General features: G+C 42.0%; 1 protein-coding gene across 8 annotated transcripts in view; it reads right to left on the bottom strand.

Annotated features, from left to right (window-relative positions):
- The window catches only part of pcdh19 (protocadherin 19), a 56,111-nt gene that overhangs the window by 4,786 nt on the left and 32,989 nt on the right, over positions 1 to 18,336 (bottom strand). The gene's annotated exons all lie outside the window — the stretch shown is intronic.

Raw genomic sequence — 18,336 nt, forward strand, 5'->3', positions numbered from 1 at the left:
CATTATTTTGAAAAGTATATTTAGGGAGATTATATTACAGTAGTTACTGGCATTGAAAACTTTTCTATGTAATATGCATTTTTAGGTTGTAACATAAATCTCAGCTCCACATTTAGTAATCAGAATGTTCCCCCTAAATCTTGTTTGATATATTTGACAAAGAGGATCTTTTTCTCCACTGATTAAAAATTTACAAGCATCTTAGTAATTAATGCAATTTCCTCTAAACACTTTGGCTTATTTCTATAGCCTAAAGCACTTTCTAAGGCATGAAAAGCCTTGAGGCACAAAGAAATATACACACGTTGTATGCTTGCTACTTAGCAGCACATGCATATGCAGTGAATGTCATTTTCTCTCCTTTCCTTTAGGGGTCTATGGGAGAGCAACTGGGTTGTAAATGACATTGTTATGAAAGCCAAGTGCTATTAACACTCACACATCCTGCCTCTCCTCAGAGCTTCATAAAACGCAGATGTTGCTCTAAAAGGCCCGCAAAAAATGGAGGAGACAAAATTTAAATAAAAAAAGTGACAGGCCATCGACCCCTAACAAAACCTAATCTCCCTATTTCAACAAAAAGAGAGCAAACTGCAATGCTACGAGATGAATTAAAGGCTTTTACTGCAGCACTTTGGTTTGGAAGTCAACAGGATAGAAGACAGTGAAGGCGCATCATACCGAGCATTCAAAGTCATCAAGGAAATAAGCTTGGCAATCAGGAGCAGGAACAGCCTTAAAAGTACAGTGCAGAGCAGGATGTCACTGGGAACAGTTCCGATCTACAATTTAATGCCTATTAATTACCAAGGGAGCTGTGTGTGTGTGTGTGTGTGTGTGTGTGTGTCACATTTAGAAATACAATACAATCTAATGGTAGTTTAGCCCCAAAACATCCATGTATCAGTAGCAAATCACTGCTATCAAATCTGATGTGCTGCACTTTAATACTGAATCAAGGTCCAGAGGCTCTGCAGAGCACTTTAAATATGTACTGATGTGCATGGCATTGGAAATAATAAATATTGCCACTTCAAATGCAAAAGCCAAATCCTCCTGATAGTGCTGTCCATGTTTCTCTGTTTGTAGTTACCTGGAATAGCATCACTTTGCATCAGCACTGGGAGAAAACCCACACGTTCGCTGCCATTTCATCTTGTATCTGCAGCCTGCCAGCAGCCGATTCAGTCCTGTCTCTTTCCCTCAATCAGATGAAGGCGTCTGAACCTCCAGTTACAGCAGACAGATCTTTAGCTTCAGCGTGGGAATCCCACAACCTGACAAGCTCATTGCTCAATATACCCTTGTGCGCTGCATATAATGATCCCTTCATGTTATACAGCTGCAGGTGCTATTTGTTTGTTGCTAATGTAGCAAAAAAAGAGGAATCAGCAAAAGACCAAAATCCTCTGGCACAAAAGGGAAGGGATGTGCTCAGAGAGAGAGAAGCAACTCCCTGCAAAACTCCCTGAGCCTTCGCCAGCTATTTTGCGTCCTGTCTGGCAAACACATGGAGCCCGGCTTGGAAAAACACAGGCGCTTATCCCTCCAAAAGTAGCGCGCTCAGCCTCAAGGTTGAAAACCATGATGTAATCCCATAAAATAAGCGTAAGCAGGCTCGAGAAACAGAAGGCCAGATAGGAAGGCCGGAGACAAGGCTGGGCTGATCTGAACCCAGATTCAGGTGACAAGATCTTCATTCTGCATTTCATAGTCTAAGTGGAACCACGAGGCGATGGGGACTTACAGAGTGACACAATTCAGTCAGTTTGGTTTTAGAGCACGAGGAACCCTAAAAAGAATTTGGAACAGCAGTGTGGCATGATAAATCATTTTGCAAAGAATGTCTGCCACTTTTGGCTTAAACTACTTTTTGTATTTCCTCTGTATGCTGACATTTTTGTTGTAGCAGTAACAATAAATGTCCTGATTCCGTTTGTCATATGAAAATAGACACTCCTGAGCAGGGAGCCATTGGTATAATGTACATCTTCCTGTGATGTAGCTGTAAGGGAAGAAAATAATTCAGAGCAATTTAAACCTACATAGACTTTACTTAGGGCCTGCATAGACTTTACTGATTCCCTTTGATTTCCCTTGCTTTCCTGTTTTTTCCTCACTCTCTTTGATATTAAAACATTAAAATGCTGTGACAAAGCTTTCAAATATAGCCTGTCTATAGTCTGAGCAGACAATTATTCAGCTCTGTTGACTGAAACAGCAAACAAGAATGTTTTCATTATGCCTTGTGTTCCCTTTTCATTGCTGTTTGAAAGGACTGGTGTGAAATCCAGAAGAAATAAATCTACAGAAAGTGAAATAAATGTGGCCACAGCCCTGAGGATCCTTTCCGGGGACATGCAACACCCTGCTGCCATGTCTGAATGGCATACAGAAGGTTTTCATTTGCTGCTAAAATGTCGCCCACTTTTCTGCTCTCATCTTGGTGTTCGAGAGTATCTTTGACAGGGAGATGGCTGTTTTCTAATTGCTCTCCATATTAATTTTCCGTCCTGGCAGTCACATGGCAAAGATTGATTAAATCTAAATTGTTACTACGGAGTCTTGATAGAGGCCGTGATGCAGAAGCTGATGAAAAGTATCACAGGGGAGGAAAAAATAAATAAATCTGAAAACATTGCACCAAGAAGAACAGACATGTTCTGTTTGTGGTCGGTCGATGCTCAGAGTCCAAGGCATGTTCAAGACCTAACAGGCTTGGCCCCGTCTGATCCTAACACTGGGAATGGAGCTTAACATCTAGTCTGTCCTAACTACAGCAGAGGACAGTTCTACGGCCAGCTGAGGCTGAAGCTTGGCCATGCAGCCTCCTACACTACTCACCAGGGAGAGTCCAAGCACTGCTGTCATCCCAGCCAGCCAATTCAGTCTGTGGGCCATAAATCAGCCCGGAGGCTTGGCTCCTGCGGGAGCGGCAAGATGGAGTGTGATGGTCTTGTTTTTACAAACAGTAGAGGGGCACCCTTACTGCGCCACGCAAGCCATCATTCTCTGCACAGCGCCGAGTCCTCTCCTTCTCCCTACAGCATCTGGTTCAGTCACATCAAGCTATCCCCCCCGAAACCCCTCAGATCCATCCCTCACAGCTCCCTGCACAAGGCCATCCTTTATGATGATTCTCCTCCTTCTGCCCTCCTCGTTCATCTCATCAGTACCGCTGTCTCACGTATATTGATGTAATTAAATGAATCCTTCACCCAAAAATCTCTTCCCCTCGTTTCTGCCTATCAGACCAAAATTGCTTCAGCTCTCAGAGTCAAATATTAATTGCCAAGAAATTTAGACAAACTCAGTGGCCTTGTTAGTCCTGTGACTGGTGAAGCCAGGGGTTCATGTGGCCCTGGTTCTATTTCTGAGCGTTAGTAGCAGTCAGTTGATCAAGAACAAATTCACTATCCAATCCATCCAGCACTGCGGAGTGCGTCAGACAGTTTTTCACTTCCATCGGGCCTGCCTGTGTCCTCCCAGAAAGCTGATGTAAAATGGCAAGTTAACTTCATTTTGAGAAAGCCTTACAGTTGCTTTTCTTTATAAGTGCTTGTCAATAAATGTTTTAAAAGCTCATGATAGTTGTGGACAAATTCTGCAAATGTTTACTCCCTCCCTCGCTGTGGGTCCATCTAGAAGAGCCAATGCATTCTATAACGAGTCCTAGTATAAAGAATGAATTTCCAAACTGGTGTTGACAAACAATGCACTAGCTTCTAAATTGGTACAAACAGCATCTGTTTAACAGCTGTGTAACAGCAGCGGGAGGAAGGGAAAAAAGCAATCTCTATGCTGTTTTATAAATCACTATGTCATCACAGAGCGCTGTTTTGTTCAAAAGCAGGACCACTAGCCAATGGACTATTTGATGTAGTGGAAACAATGTGAGCTAGTTGTCATGATGACATACGTGGGCGGGCTGGTTTCATTGCCCTGGCAACAAACACACTGTTTTGCTGTGAGGAGTCTTTCACCTTATTGTGCCCAACTCCTACCAGGCCTGGCTCCTAGAGGTCGCAGAGTCTCTGGAACAGTTTTTAAACGCTCTGAAAGCGTTTCCCTTGGCTGCTGTCATGACATATGCAACAGTTGGAGGGGCACGATCCATGGTGGTCTGGTCTTGTGTGATCTCTAGTTTTTTTTTTTTTAGACCGGCCAGTATCATAATTCATGGCCTGGTTTTCATACATTACATGGGCCAGTGACCATTTACCTCTCTCAACAGACACTCTGAACTGGATTTAACCCAGGCAGAAAGAGCTAAGCCTGGCTGCACAAGGCTGAATTGTGTTAAAGAGGTACCAGAGAGCTTCTCAACACTGTCTCCAGCACCAATACAATACACTTAAGTGTTCACGATGCACCAGGAAGCCAGTGGGAAAGCCAGTATCGTGTCTGCCTGAAAAGCGCCCAACCACACTGCCAATCCAACAACGTGCCGAGATTTGGTAGAGAAGATGAACCTCTTCCAGCATGGATGCTTTACTGGACACTGAAATACTTGAGATTATTATTATGAGAGAAATTATGTTAATATTTGTGTCCAATCACTGTCTTCACAGCTAATTGCTGATATTGTTGCCTATAAAAGGTATTTTTAAATCCTCCTCCTACATGTTTTGGGGATGTTGCTATGCACCTGAATGTGTTGGACAACTAAGAATAAAATACAACACTTGATTTAAAACATCTGATATATATTTGGAGTCAGGTACATACATAATGATAACCCGATGAGTAAACTGTGTTAGAAAATAAACCCATACTTTCCTCACAAATATGCTACGCTGATGAGAAGAGGGTCATTAAGTGTATTTGAGTTTGGATATAATTACATACACCTAATAACTACAAATTATAAAATAACTTGTAATATGTCTGTGCCTTCCTCAGCTACAAGATAATGATGCCCACGATATCGCTGTCATTGAAACAAGAAATCAGTTTAATAACTTTGGGGTACTAAATTAGACAATTTTGTACCCATGTATAACATTTCCAAGAAAAACTAATCAAGGATGTAATTCAGTGATGAATTTCCATCAGAGAAAATTCATCTTTGGGTTAGAAGTGTTTTAAAGAGACAATTATTTTAAAACATGAAAGTTACAGAATGAAAAAGATCATGCAATTAAAATCAAAATTGAACTGAAACTTGAGCTCATCTCGTTCACACAGTTTAATGTACTCGCAGTTAAAATAGGATTTTGCATGGAAACATCCTGCTGAGAGGAAACTCTGAAAAGTGCCTGAAGGAAATTGGGTCAGAATTGTAAATTTAGTTGATTGGAGGAGCATTTTCTGTGAAAAGATTTGCTATAATAGTACGCAATTGGTTTCTAACCAATTTCCACATTACCAACATAAATTACAAGCAAACTGCAGTTGCCATATGGTGACGTCTGTGTTGAGCTCTCAACTTTTATGGCACGTTCCTCTTTGAACACATTTGTAAATGATAGATAGATTCCACATATATTTAGCTGCTTTTATGGCTTAAAGCTGCAAAACACAGATACTGCCCTTAATCTGAGTTAATACATATCACAAAGTTTTTAAAAATCATTATATTGCATGCATTGCTTACATATTACAAGCAGTGTTTAGTATCTTGCTATGATGGCATAGCAAATGTCACCCTTGTCAATTCTGGGCATCCAAATTGCCCCTCTAATGATGAGCTTTAAATTAAGCTGTGCTCAGGAGCTGCATTCCCACAACAATAATACAATGCACTCCCAAAACTCCCAGTTGCAGACCTGCCCACTCCGCCATGGCAGCCAGACCGCCTGCCTGCCTGCCTGCCTGCCTGCCTGCCTGCCTGCCTGCCTGCCTGCCTGCCTCTGTCTGCTTGGCTCGTTTCCTCCACAATGCATCGGCAGAGGACATCTTTAAATACACTGGAACAAATTCAGCATTTCTGTGTTTAAGCTTGACCGAGCTAGCGAGCTAATTTGCTCCTAAACCCTTGAGTCTGCGAGAAGCAAGGGGGCAGAAACAGGCTCTTAAATTACATCCATGAATGGGGTTGGGGGGTAGATGAAAGTAATACAGTGAGCGGGGATGGAGAGGAGAAGAAGAGCGGGCTAAAAGATGGCAGCGTTATTGACTGTGATCACTGATGTTAAGACGGGAGGATAAAAAACCTGAGGTCACTTTATCTCATTATTGAATAAACTATGAGTGAGAATTAGATACACTTAAATGAAACCTAAAGGTGCCTTATTAGGTGGAATATATCCCTGTTACAAGTGTAAGTGTTTCGGCAAAGTTTAATGGGCAGGAGAGAAACTACTAACTGCAACTGTCAGGGAAATATAACACTGGAAGATAGAAAACAATCATTTCCTTGATAAAACAGAAGCCCATGACAAATTAAAGACCATTACTTCTATTTGTACATTCACCTTTTCGTCCCAACAGCCAAAAAATTCAACAAACCATTTTCGTTGCAACAGATTTGCAACAAACTATAATCTATAACCAATAAACAGCCTAGATAAAAAGCCTATTATATTCTCACAGATTTGCCGCAAAGACACATTGCTCATAGTTTTCCCCTCTGAATACTTTTTCCTCTCCTAAGTGCTATTTGTTTTAGCCATCTGATATGAACAAAATACTTCAGCATTTGTCGATGTGTCCAAACAACTGGGGATGGCACACCGGGCAGCAAACCAATATCTTAGGATTTCCTCTCTCTCTGTGAGCTGCTGCTTCGCCTCAAAAGAGTGGCCTTACATAATTAATATAATGTGGCTTCTCATTCAGTCATGTTCACTTTGTGTTAGCCAGGACTGTGTGTTTTATATTCCATTTTATCTTGTCACAGAAGCACCAGCATGGTTCCTTCTCTCTTTCATGTCCTTATTTTTTCTGCTTTCTTCAAAAAAAAGAGAGAAAAAAAATCCACTTGTCCCCTTTCTCAGTAATTTTAACAACTTTTGTAAATGGGACACTGTAACGTGGTGATTATGGTGAGCAGTGTGATGGGCAGGTTCAGCTCAGTGTGCACAAACATGCAGTTTACAGTAAGAGGAGGTGGGCCACCTTCAGAAACAGATCATGGCTTGAAAAAACAACCCGCATGTTTCCCGCTGAACCAGATAGACAACGTCACTTAGGGGTGAACAGCAGATAAAAGAAATAAGAGAAACACAGCGAGGCCCCCATTGTGTGGAGATACATCAGATTTACACCTACTGGGCAGGGGAAAAGCAAGGAGGCGGCCCTCTAACACTTTCTAACACACTTCCTATTTCCCTGTCACAAAGGCCAATCTGTTTGGCATCTGGGAGGCATGCTGATTCTCTCCCAGGTTCTCCATTATCCACTACAGTGAGGCCTGCACCATGATACCACTTAATATAAGACAGTCAGAACCAATGTCCGTAGCATTAGCCACCCACCAGCCAGCACAAGGATTGTCAGTAGTGAGGCAGTCCACGGGAAGAGCTGCAGCTCGTATCTAAGACACACAGATTGAAATGGAGGTGGGAGACTGGTCGGAAGAAAAGAGAGGGAACTAATAGGCACATCTTTTCTGATTTTAGGAACATGACTATAGCATACATAAGGATGACGGCAGGGGTCTGACACAGTGGTAGTAATTGGATTTCTCAGGCCCTGTGCCCACTCATGATAACACGCTGAGCTGTGACATGAAAAGTCCTTATGTGTGGCAAGGGAGCAAGGTGCAGCAGAGTGGAAGTGACAGGTGTCAAAGATCCAATTCCCTCGCTCCTCTCGATCCTTGGGTTCCTTTTCTCTGGAGACAGCCGAGGAACAACCTGCCCTGTGGTAAAGCCAAACACCAAGCTTCATACTCAGTTGCAAATCCGAGCTAGTTAAACCTACGTGGAGTGCAGCGGAGGAAGAGGAGGTGGAGGTGGGGAGAGAAGAGGAGCGGGGAGGGTGGGGCTCTGTAAGCACTGTGGATATGAGAGGTCACGGCCTGATTGCTTGCTTTATTTATTTTCTGATGCTGATGCGTGCTGAATAGAGAAGGAGCACAAGATTTCTTCAATGAGCTGATGAACTCACAAAAGGGCCTGAGATCCCCCACCCCCTCTGCAGATCTTATAAATGATGGGGAGAGGGGGGGATTTGCAGTGTCTGGCTACAGTCTCCTCTCTGTCCTCTCTGTGCATTCTGGCCTCATCTTTAACAAGGACTGCATGATAAGAGGCACATCATTAAAAAGAGCCTTTCTGAGATTTTCTCGTCTGCCATTAAACTTAACAGCTGGCCTCTCTCATTACCTTTTATCCTCCTCTTTAAGGAGGTGAGGGACAGAGAGGTTTGAAAATTCACATTTGACTGGCAAGACGTATCCACTGAGTGAATTTGGTCCCTCATTCAATTACAGAAGGGACAACATTAAAGCCTGATGTAATTTAACAAAAGCACCTTTTGTGTATTACAACACTGTTTCTGCCAATAAGCAGATTAATGCAGCAGTTAGTGCAGTATTTATATGTTTCACGCTAACCTGATTTTACATAAAATACTAATGTGATATGATAATTAGGTTAATGCCCAGAAAGATATGTAGTAGCCTAAAGGAAATATCTTATTAGCAGCACAATACAAAAATAGAGGGCCTTTGTGAATGTTTTTTAATGCTGATGAATTTACTTTAATTTGATTATCCACCACCTCCAGCTATGCCACAACGCAGAAACGCCACTCAGGATCCTGTTGGGCACTTGACCTTTCTCACAAATGAACCGGGTTAAAACAGGCAGACTGCAGTGTGTGCATGGGACAGTGATTCAGACTGACTGGTAAACTCGGAGCGGTGTTCAGGTTATGCACATTATAATTTTGGTCTTTATTCAGCTAAGAAGACCTTGTTAAACTGAGTAGCAGAGTGTGTTTCTTTAATCTGAATTACTGGTGTGCGTGGTTAATCACTGAATGAGGAACAAGCAGGCAGATAAAAGGCAGCGGTTTCTTGAATATGAAGACATGTTGAAACATCTAGCAGCCAAGAAAAGGACGCGGCAGGCTCTCAGAGTCCACGTACACCTTAGCAGGTCTCCCCCTCTCTGTTACTGTGCCCTCACTCTCTCATCAATAGTTTATAATCTGGGTCACTAGCAGCCACGAGGTGCCTACCACCGAGGAGACTGACTCAAAATGTTGAATTACAGCATACTGAGCTCATCTCTGCAAGGTCATCTAGGGGACAGCGAGGGAAACATTGACACTAATTGGTGAATGAAAGATAGTAATGATAGAGGTGGTTTGGATGACTTCTCTTTAACCTCTGTTTAACTTCTGCTGAGTACAAATCCAATGAGCACGTTCTGCCATGCTATGTTTTACAGTATATGCAGTCTCGGCGAGAGAAATTCTGCATTTCAACCGTTATAAAATGCTACAGAATAAATCACTCTCACTGAATATACATGAGGAGAGCAAAATATGGAAATATTACAGCACTCTGCCTGAGGTAGTAACCTTTTGTTGCCACAACTGAGGAGGACGACATAACTTTACATATTCCTGCTACATATTCCATCTGAGTTATAATGTTGTCAGGAGAACCAAGGTGATGAGAACTAAGATAAAAAAAAAATACAGGATGGAGATGACAAAGGCATAGACGGGTAGACGGTGAAATGAAAGCAAAATAAAAACGTAGGAAATCTCAAATGGATTAAGGAGGATGGAGGTGTAGTGTTTTTCCCACAGAAAGGAAGTAATAGGGGTTAAAAAAAGAAACGCACATTGCTGCAGCACAGGAGACCCCCCCCCTCCCTCTCTCTTCCTCCCTTACCCCAGCTGCAGTGATAAATGTCTCTTTGTATTCTGGACAGAAAACTGCGGGCTACAATGTACTTGTCAGAAGACAGCTGATTTTCCCCTTAAACAGAGCACAGTATATTCTTAATCTTTCCTTTCACACAGGGAGAAGATAAAACAAATGCCTCGTGCCAAGACACCATAATGCCCAGAAAATCTCTCCCCATTCACTACACGTTTGTGCGGTGCACATTTATGAATGCATGCCTGTGTGTACAATGCATGTGTCTGCAGCAGGTGTAGCTACAGCATGTGCAACTGCATGCTATTTGTATTTTTCCTAAAAATTTGCAGCATCCTTAATCCCCGCAGTGGAGCCATAGTTCCACTATGAGGGCTCCTAAATGGGAGCCACTGCTACAGGTAATGGAGCTGATTATAGCTATCTGGGCTATGGGCCAGCTGCCACACTCTACCCTGCCTGGAGGGAGCACAGGCCGCCTGGTGTCTGATATCCTGGGATCCCTGTAATACAAGCCTTGCTTTGGCAGTCACTCTGACTATCCTGCCCACTTCCAGCCACACACTGAGGCTCCTTTGAGTTAGTCTATGTGTATAGTATGTCCTGATCAGGTTGTTTACTCTACATGGTATCAGTCTAGAGTCATACCATTTCACTACCAAGGATGCGGTAAGTCATGCTTTTTGGAAAACGAGTGTCATTCGCCGATGACAGAAACAGAAGATATGGGTTTGCTGCTCTGGAGTTGCTGTTTTTCTGTCCGAGAGGCAATGTAGCTCTGGTGGCCAACTTTAATGTTACACACACAGACTGCATTCCTGACACAACAGACAACAATGGCTAATCAGCTGGGGATGCATTCCCCCAGGACAGCCATAGAAATCTCTCTCTGAACTGACCACTGGCCATTAGAGCTAATGCTGGAGTCATGCTCCCTCATTTCCAGTAAAACTCAAAATTAAGACGTTCAGACTAGTGCTGCCAAGATGCCATGTCAGAACCTTCAAAGGACCATTCCCAGAAAGGCAGTAATGAAATTCCCAACTGCGTCACAAGTACTCCAAATTGCACAGCAAATCACAACAAAACATGTATAAGCATCGTCTGACTTGATATCAAATCGCCAGGTTGAGATAGTTTATCTGTCCTTTCCAAAAACAGATCCCTGTTGAAAAATAACTGTTCTACGTTTCAGATTTGGTTCAAGGAGAAATCATGAGGGGGACTAACTCCTATTAAACATGCAACAATTTTACCTCCATCTCCTTCCTCCTCAGACTTTGTCACTGTAGAAAAACCTCCCCCGACTCCCTCCTTTGTTCCTACAAAATTACTATGGTGACCAGAGGGCTTTGAACATAAAGGGGGCATTTGCTTGGTGTATTTGCTGAAACCACTGTTGCTGTCATTGTCCTTGGGAGGATAGTCTCCATAACTGTTACTTCACATGTTAAATTTTGACAAACACGCGACAACAAAGTGAACAAGAACCTGCACCGGTACATTTCAAGGAGACATAATTGGCTTCGGCTCACTGTGTCTTTTGCAGTCACGCTAGGTGTGCGTGCAACAACCTGCATCACTCTGTGATGGGAAGTTGTGGGTGAGAAATTTGTATATAAAGAGAGAATGCTTTGTTCACCTCTAGTTAGGATGAATTTATGTTACATGAAGATTATGGCCACCTGTCCATGCCAGAAAGTCCACAAATCCACATAAAATATAGACACAGTAACATTAAGAATGTCTTTACTGCTGCTGAACAAACTAAGATAAACTTGCAAACAAGTGGGTAGTGAGGATAACTGAGAGGTGCTGTGGGGACAGACAGAAACTATGAAAAAAAGTGAGGAGAAAAGTGAGATAGGAAGATGGCAGGAGAAAAGAAAATCCATACAGTCATTATACTACGATTAATCCACGATCATTTTTTTCTAAATAACTTTTTTCCAACTGTTCCGTGGGGTGTTTGTGATTTCAGTATAAATGTGGCTGCAGTTCCTTTCACCCATCCAGGCCGCTGTTTCAACCCACAGTCTTATTACTGCTTGCTTTGTATTACAGTGGAGAAGAGGTTGTGCCCATGCGGTGACCTCAAAGAATTAAAAACACAATGGTGCGGTTAGAAAAATGGCTGCTGCCTCAGTTCCTCCGACAAGAAGCAGAATCAATCAGAGCCACAAAAGGCGAGTGGACTGGAGACAACGCTATAGCTCTGCGTCTTGAATTTCGCTCTATTTCCCCCTCCTACCCATAGCATTTCTCTCCTGTGCCATCTCTTTATCTTTCTCCCTCTTTCTCACTCCTTCCCTGATTAACCTTTTAAGACACACACACACACACACACACACACACACACACACACACACACACACACACACACACACACACACACACACACACACACACACACACACACACATTCTATATCCTATGTACACACTCTCAGACAGATTTAAAATTCAGGTAGTCTCTCCTTCTCTCTTTAATACACACTCGGCCCCCATCAACTTCTGCACATTACCTGTTCTTAATCTCCCTCCCTCTGTCTGGGATCATCCTGATCCCCCTGTTTTCCCATCTGCTGTCAATTGGGGCCCAGCTTGGCTAGGTGTTCAACAAACAACTGTGATTCACTTGGTTTCTACGGAGATTATTAACACACCTAGCATGCCACAGCGTCATGAATAAGCAATGGAGATCCGGAGCCCCATTTTCTCTCTGCCTCTGTGTTTCCTCCCTCTCTCTGTCTCTGTCTCTCGCTGTCTCTCTCTCTTGCCCTGCCTCGTTGTGAACTGAATGCCAGGATTGTCTAGAAAATGAGCTGTCAGTGGAGGGCCTGCAATGAGATACATCAGGCTCATTGTGAGCCCTAGAAAATAATGAACTATTCCCATTTCTCTCTCTGATATGTTCAATACGCTATCCATGACAAGTGCAAAGAGATAAGCAGTCCCCTCTTGAGCTGATTAAATACACTGGGTATATTCAGGAGAGCTTTGGCAGAGCGAGGGGTTCAGGGGATGCCATTATAGTATTATAACATTACTATATGTGTGCAGTCTGGGCTGGAAATAAAGACCCCTTGCATGGATTTGTGTTTGTGTCTGTGGCAGCCGTCGAGGAAGAGCAGCTAGAGGCGATGCTTGTAAAAAGTTGTCAGAGAATCAAATTATGTCACATTTGTTTTTCTCTTTCACATCTCTTAGCTGATTCCCATTCGGAATTGGCTAAGGAACTAAAAGAGTGGGTTTGGACATGATTTTTTAAAGAATTTGTTGGTTTACTTATGCAAGCATTGGAAACAAATACCACCACAAGAGGCCACAGCCAATTAAAAAAAAATTAAAAATTTAGAACCTTTCTTCACAGTGAACTATATAAAAACAGAGAAAGCAAGAGAAATTACATCTCATCTTTCCTTCTATTTTTAAGCAGGGGCAAAATCAGTATTGGTCAGCTCTGCTTTATTACATTACGTTTAATTTCAATATGACAGCCAGACCCCTCACAGAGTCACAAAATTTCATTCAGCAATGAAAGCAAAATAAAAAATAAAAAAAACATGAGCACAGATGGACACAGCTTGAAATGACATTTTATTTCCTTCTTTTTCCTCAAGTCTCTACATCTCAGAGGCAAAATCTGCATCTTGGTTGTTCATTACAGCCTTCACCACACCTGCTTGCAAGCATCCTCTGGTGTGTTTGAGCATGCGGTGTGTTTGCACTCTATCTTCCTTAATGCTCGTATTGCACTCAGCTCTTTGTCACTGTCAGCCATTTTACCTCCACTGGCTCCACATTAGATTAGGCAAATCCTAAATCAAAATGGATGGTTCCAGTATAGAGTTTACATGTTGATGTAATCATAAAGCATCATAACGCAACACGTGTCGCTAGCCCGAATCACAACAAGAGTTTTGATGCTTAATTCAATCAAATGTTGCTTGAGAATCAGTCAAATCCTCTGGCACATTCACAGTTACCTCGGAGTGAGGGAAAAAAATCACCCCTACCTGTCAGAGAAATTGTTTCTTCTTTTCCTCTTTTTATTTTCCCTCGCTAAGACTGCTTACTAGACTCCGCTCATCTCTCAATCTCTGTCTCCCTCACACACAGACTCTCTCGCCCCCTCTCGTGTTGTCAGCACAGCCCTGTTCCTGTTGCCTTCCTCATTCTGACACCTGTCAGCATTTTCGTTAGTAGATCAGAGAACTGCAAACTAGAAATGTTCCTGTGGTGAATTTAGGGCAAGTTTGCAGCAGGAACATGTGACGTGCCTTTACTCCTTCTTTAATTCAACAGGGAAAGGGAACTGCTTGACTGGCACAAAGTTGGGAGATGTGGATTGGAGATGTTTGCAGTCAGGAGATGGAATCAGAAGAAAACGATGGAAAGACATATGGAGAAAGAGAGAGAGAGAAAAAGAGAAAGGAAAGGTGGGGGGAGCTGAAATCAATTAGGAGCAGCGAAACCCTGTGGATCTGCTGATGGAAGGAGGGAATATGGAGGAATCTGCAGCCCATGGAGGGGGCTTCCATTCCTGGGCTCCAGCTTCAGGCACACACCCACAGGGAGTTAACAGATAGATGAGAGATAGTCTCCAGAGGTGGAGGCCAAGGAATATGTCAGAAATAAAAGAGGCCTGTTCCCTGCTCTGACTAATTGAGCAGTCTTGGATCCCTTTGAGTCTAATAAGCCAGGAGGAAAGGATTTTATTTGAAGAACACTTACACATTGACCTGGAAACAATTCCAAAATCAAGACCACAAACCTCTAAGCCCACAAATCGGACACTGCAAAATGACATTATGCTCTCTCCCGTTCCCTCCCACGGAGATAACTTGAACGATTTAACAATACATGAATCTTAATCCTTGAAAACCATGGCTCATCCATATCCGCAAGGAATTAAAGTGTGAGCTATGACAATCAAAGGAAGTCGAAAAAATAGATTAAGCTCCTTTTGTCACCAGCCCCTTCGGAGTCAGTTCCCTTGCTTCTCCCTTGACACTAATGGTTCTACAGAGCCAAAGCTAGCATGTCGCACATTTCAACCAAATCCCCCTGACTTCACAGACATGCCTATAAAGATAAAGAAGAATTCATTTTATATAGCGCTTCTCAGTTTATAGTTACAGCGATATCATCCATTTTTATTCTATTGGCAGATATGAGGGAGCCATTACATGTTAAAGATATCCCTTCCTTTATAGATTTTAAGAGATTTAATGTAATTTGTTCTTCAGATACTCCCTTAATCTAATCCACCGGGTGAGGATATTTAAGGTCAGGTTTTTAAAAAGAGCACACACGCCTCTTTAGATTCTTGGCAGGGATTCAACAAAGAGTTGTTCACTCAGATTTAAATCTAAAATCTCTTCATGAGCACTTCGCTGAAAGTTACCTTGGTAGTGGCTGGTGCAGGAATGATGAATAGTGTTGTTGAAGCTGCATCAAGCCAAATATCAAACTCCCAAATTGCTTCAGAAGGGAAAATGCCCACTGTGATATGGTGCTGGGTTAGTTAGTGGTTGAATCTAGTCACACAAATGGATTCCCACGTGAAAGCCAACGAGATGACGAGAATGCGGGTTCTTTGTGTAAAGGTAACGACTCGTCTCCAAGGCAAACAACATCTTTACATGGCACTGGGAATGGTAAACATTTGCACTGTAAAAGCCCGAGAGTTTAACCCTTCCTCCTTCCCCCTTTCCAGTTTCCTTTTGTTCTCTGCGCTTATCAACACAAGAAAACAGAACAATAAAAAAACACACAAAAAACAAGGCTGCTCTATCCGCAGCTTGTGTGTGTGTGTGTGTGTGTGTGTGTGTGTGTGTGTGTGTGTGTGTGTGTGTCTGTGTTGTCCTTTGGCAATTGCAGTCTCTCAACTTGTTTTCTGCCTTAGCTGGCAGGAGAGGCGCACAATACAACACAGTTACTCCCAGAAGACATCGAAGCAGTGGGGTGTTTAGTGAACATGCCTATTTGTTTTCTGAAAATTCCTCCCATTCACTCAATACAACTGGCAGATAGTGTCCATTTTTGTCAATTAAGACAAATGGGCTCAAAGTAAAACCACATCGTCACGTGACCGAAACCGCTGCACGTCTCATATTATACCAACCTCAACTGTTCTATTTCTGCTTTTGTACTCAAGTCGGTGTGCATGGAGGAGAAAGAAGCAGGGAAATGACAGCGCCAGTGTTCTCCTGAGGAGCTACAGAAAAAAAAAACCCTGATTATGTAAAATCCTCATACAACTGTAGAGATGGATTCACTTGTGCGTCATGCTGAATCTGCCCATCACTGTCATCCCACCATGCCCTTTAACCATGTAATTAGACTGTTGAGATGGTAATAGAGGGACAATTTCATTTGCCATGTCATTCCATTTCTGCACGTGATCTTTGGTCAATTCATTTAATAATTATGAACAGCTTCTCATTACTCACTGGTGTGACCACTGCTGCTGCCTGACTTCCAAAAAACAATGGGGAAAAAAAGATTCTGAGAAGCCATTTTGCTAAGTCCTTACTGAAGAAAATTGCTGGCCAGAAGTTAGTATGCAGCTGATCACAATAAAAGGAGAAAAAAAAGAAGCCAATAACAAACCATCAAATTGTAATTCCAAACAGCTACTTTGTTATCATCTATTTGTTCTGGTCAAAAGAATGGACAGCACTGTGAAATAGCCTCTTATTGTGTTTACCAGCAATGTGGCGCTGCATTACACATTCAGGAAGCATACATCCATTTTGCTGAAACAGATACAATCATTGGTGGTGTTAATGAAAAAAGAACTGCCTCAGAGAGCTCTCCCCACTTGTAATATTCTTCTTGTACATCATTTCTAATTGTCTCCAATAATGAGATCCCACTACTAGAAGACCTGTCAGCATGCATTTTTTAGAGGCACAGGAATTTTTGCAGGTTGTGAAGTAATTACAGCTGGCAACCGATAGTCAGCAAATTCACTTTTCATTGTTCATTATCGTCTGATGCTGCTGAGGGAACACCCAGTGCAAGTTGGACACTGTACTTCATCACCTTATATATCTGTGTATCTCAGATAAGTCAATACAAAGTGTAAGCTACCAACCAAGAAGAAAGAGCTACTTGTATAGCTACATACATCAAGATTAACATAAAATGTAGGTTGGTGGTGCTGTGATTCCTCACTTGGTAGCGTGTGCATCAAATACTGAGGCCGAGTTCTCACTGCAGAGGCCTTTGCTGCAAATAATCCCCACTTACTCCTTTGTTTTAACCCCATGAACCCTGAAACTCGCAGTCAGGTTTGATCAGTCGGCTTTCAGCCTTCTAAGACTCTTTAAATATATTGTGTGTCATTTTCGGTTTTGTCGGTAAAATTAACTAAATCACAGCTTAAAATCATGATATTTCATCAAAATAACTTCATTCTACAGGTCTCACTTAAAAATCCGACTAAAAATAAACCGTTTGCTCTAACCAGATTCAGTAAAAAACAAAAAGCTCTCCGCTTTTAGGTGCAAACATGAAGCCTTGACTGCAGCTGACAAACTGGGAACAAAAATTCAGAGACATTGTGGCTGAATTAGGCTTAACTGCAAGCTGTGTTTACACAGAGGCACAGAGCAGATAAAGACAATTAAGGATGGAGACAAATAAAACATGTAAATAGTAAAATATCTGTAGCATGTTGAGCCACTAGTTTTTCTAGCATTGGTCACATTTGTGGGCAAAAGTTACATTAAAATTCCAGTTTCTTTAAATTTCTGTAGCATTAATATTAAAAAAAAAATCTACTTTTGTTTTTTCTTTTTTTCCATTTTTTTAAATGACATGACCATGCTACACTGATCAAACAACATTTTTGCATTTAGCCTGCTTGTAGTAATGGTTTTGCTGTTTCCATAGAGGTGCAGAACTTTATATTGCAATGAAAAATGAGTCCACAGTGAGCAAAAAAAAAAAAAAAAAATCCCGATAGAAGCAAAAACAAAAAAAATCACAGAAACTGCTAGAGGTTCAGAGGGTTAGTATCTATCTTCAGCTGCCCCAAACTAAAAAAAGGTAAAAAGCTGGGAAAAAAATCCTCAAAAACCTAAAATGTATGTTATCTAATATTATTATTCCCCAGTCAAACAACATCAACAGCCAAACTGCTCCATGTGAAGCATCTGGTTAGTTAAATATACCAGGGACCAGAAAAAGAACAGAATCTACCCATCCTCACACTTCACAGTCCACAGATAAAAATAGATGGATAAATAATAAAAAAAAAATCACATCTTCTTTCCTTTATGCATTTTTATAAAGCAGGATTCCTTTTCGTTATCTCTTGCTCATTAAAATTTCTCCTCTATATATGCTGAGGAAGAAGAAAGCAGTGAGGAAGCCGACAGCCTTACTGGGCCAGAGTTGGTAAAAGGGACCCAAAATTAAGTCGATGTTAAGTGAGGGAAGAAAACCTAAATGTGGCACAAGTTCGAAAATGGGAGCACAGTGCGAAAGTAAAGTTCAGATACGAGTGTTACCTGTAAGTGGTGTCCTCAAGAGTGTGTTTCT

The sequence above is a fragment of the Amphiprion ocellaris genome, chromosome 13, assembly GCF_022539595.1.
Source record: "Amphiprion ocellaris isolate individual 3 ecotype Okinawa chromosome 13, ASM2253959v1, whole genome shotgun sequence".
Lineage (NCBI taxonomy): Eukaryota > Metazoa > Chordata > Actinopteri > Pomacentridae > Amphiprion > Amphiprion ocellaris.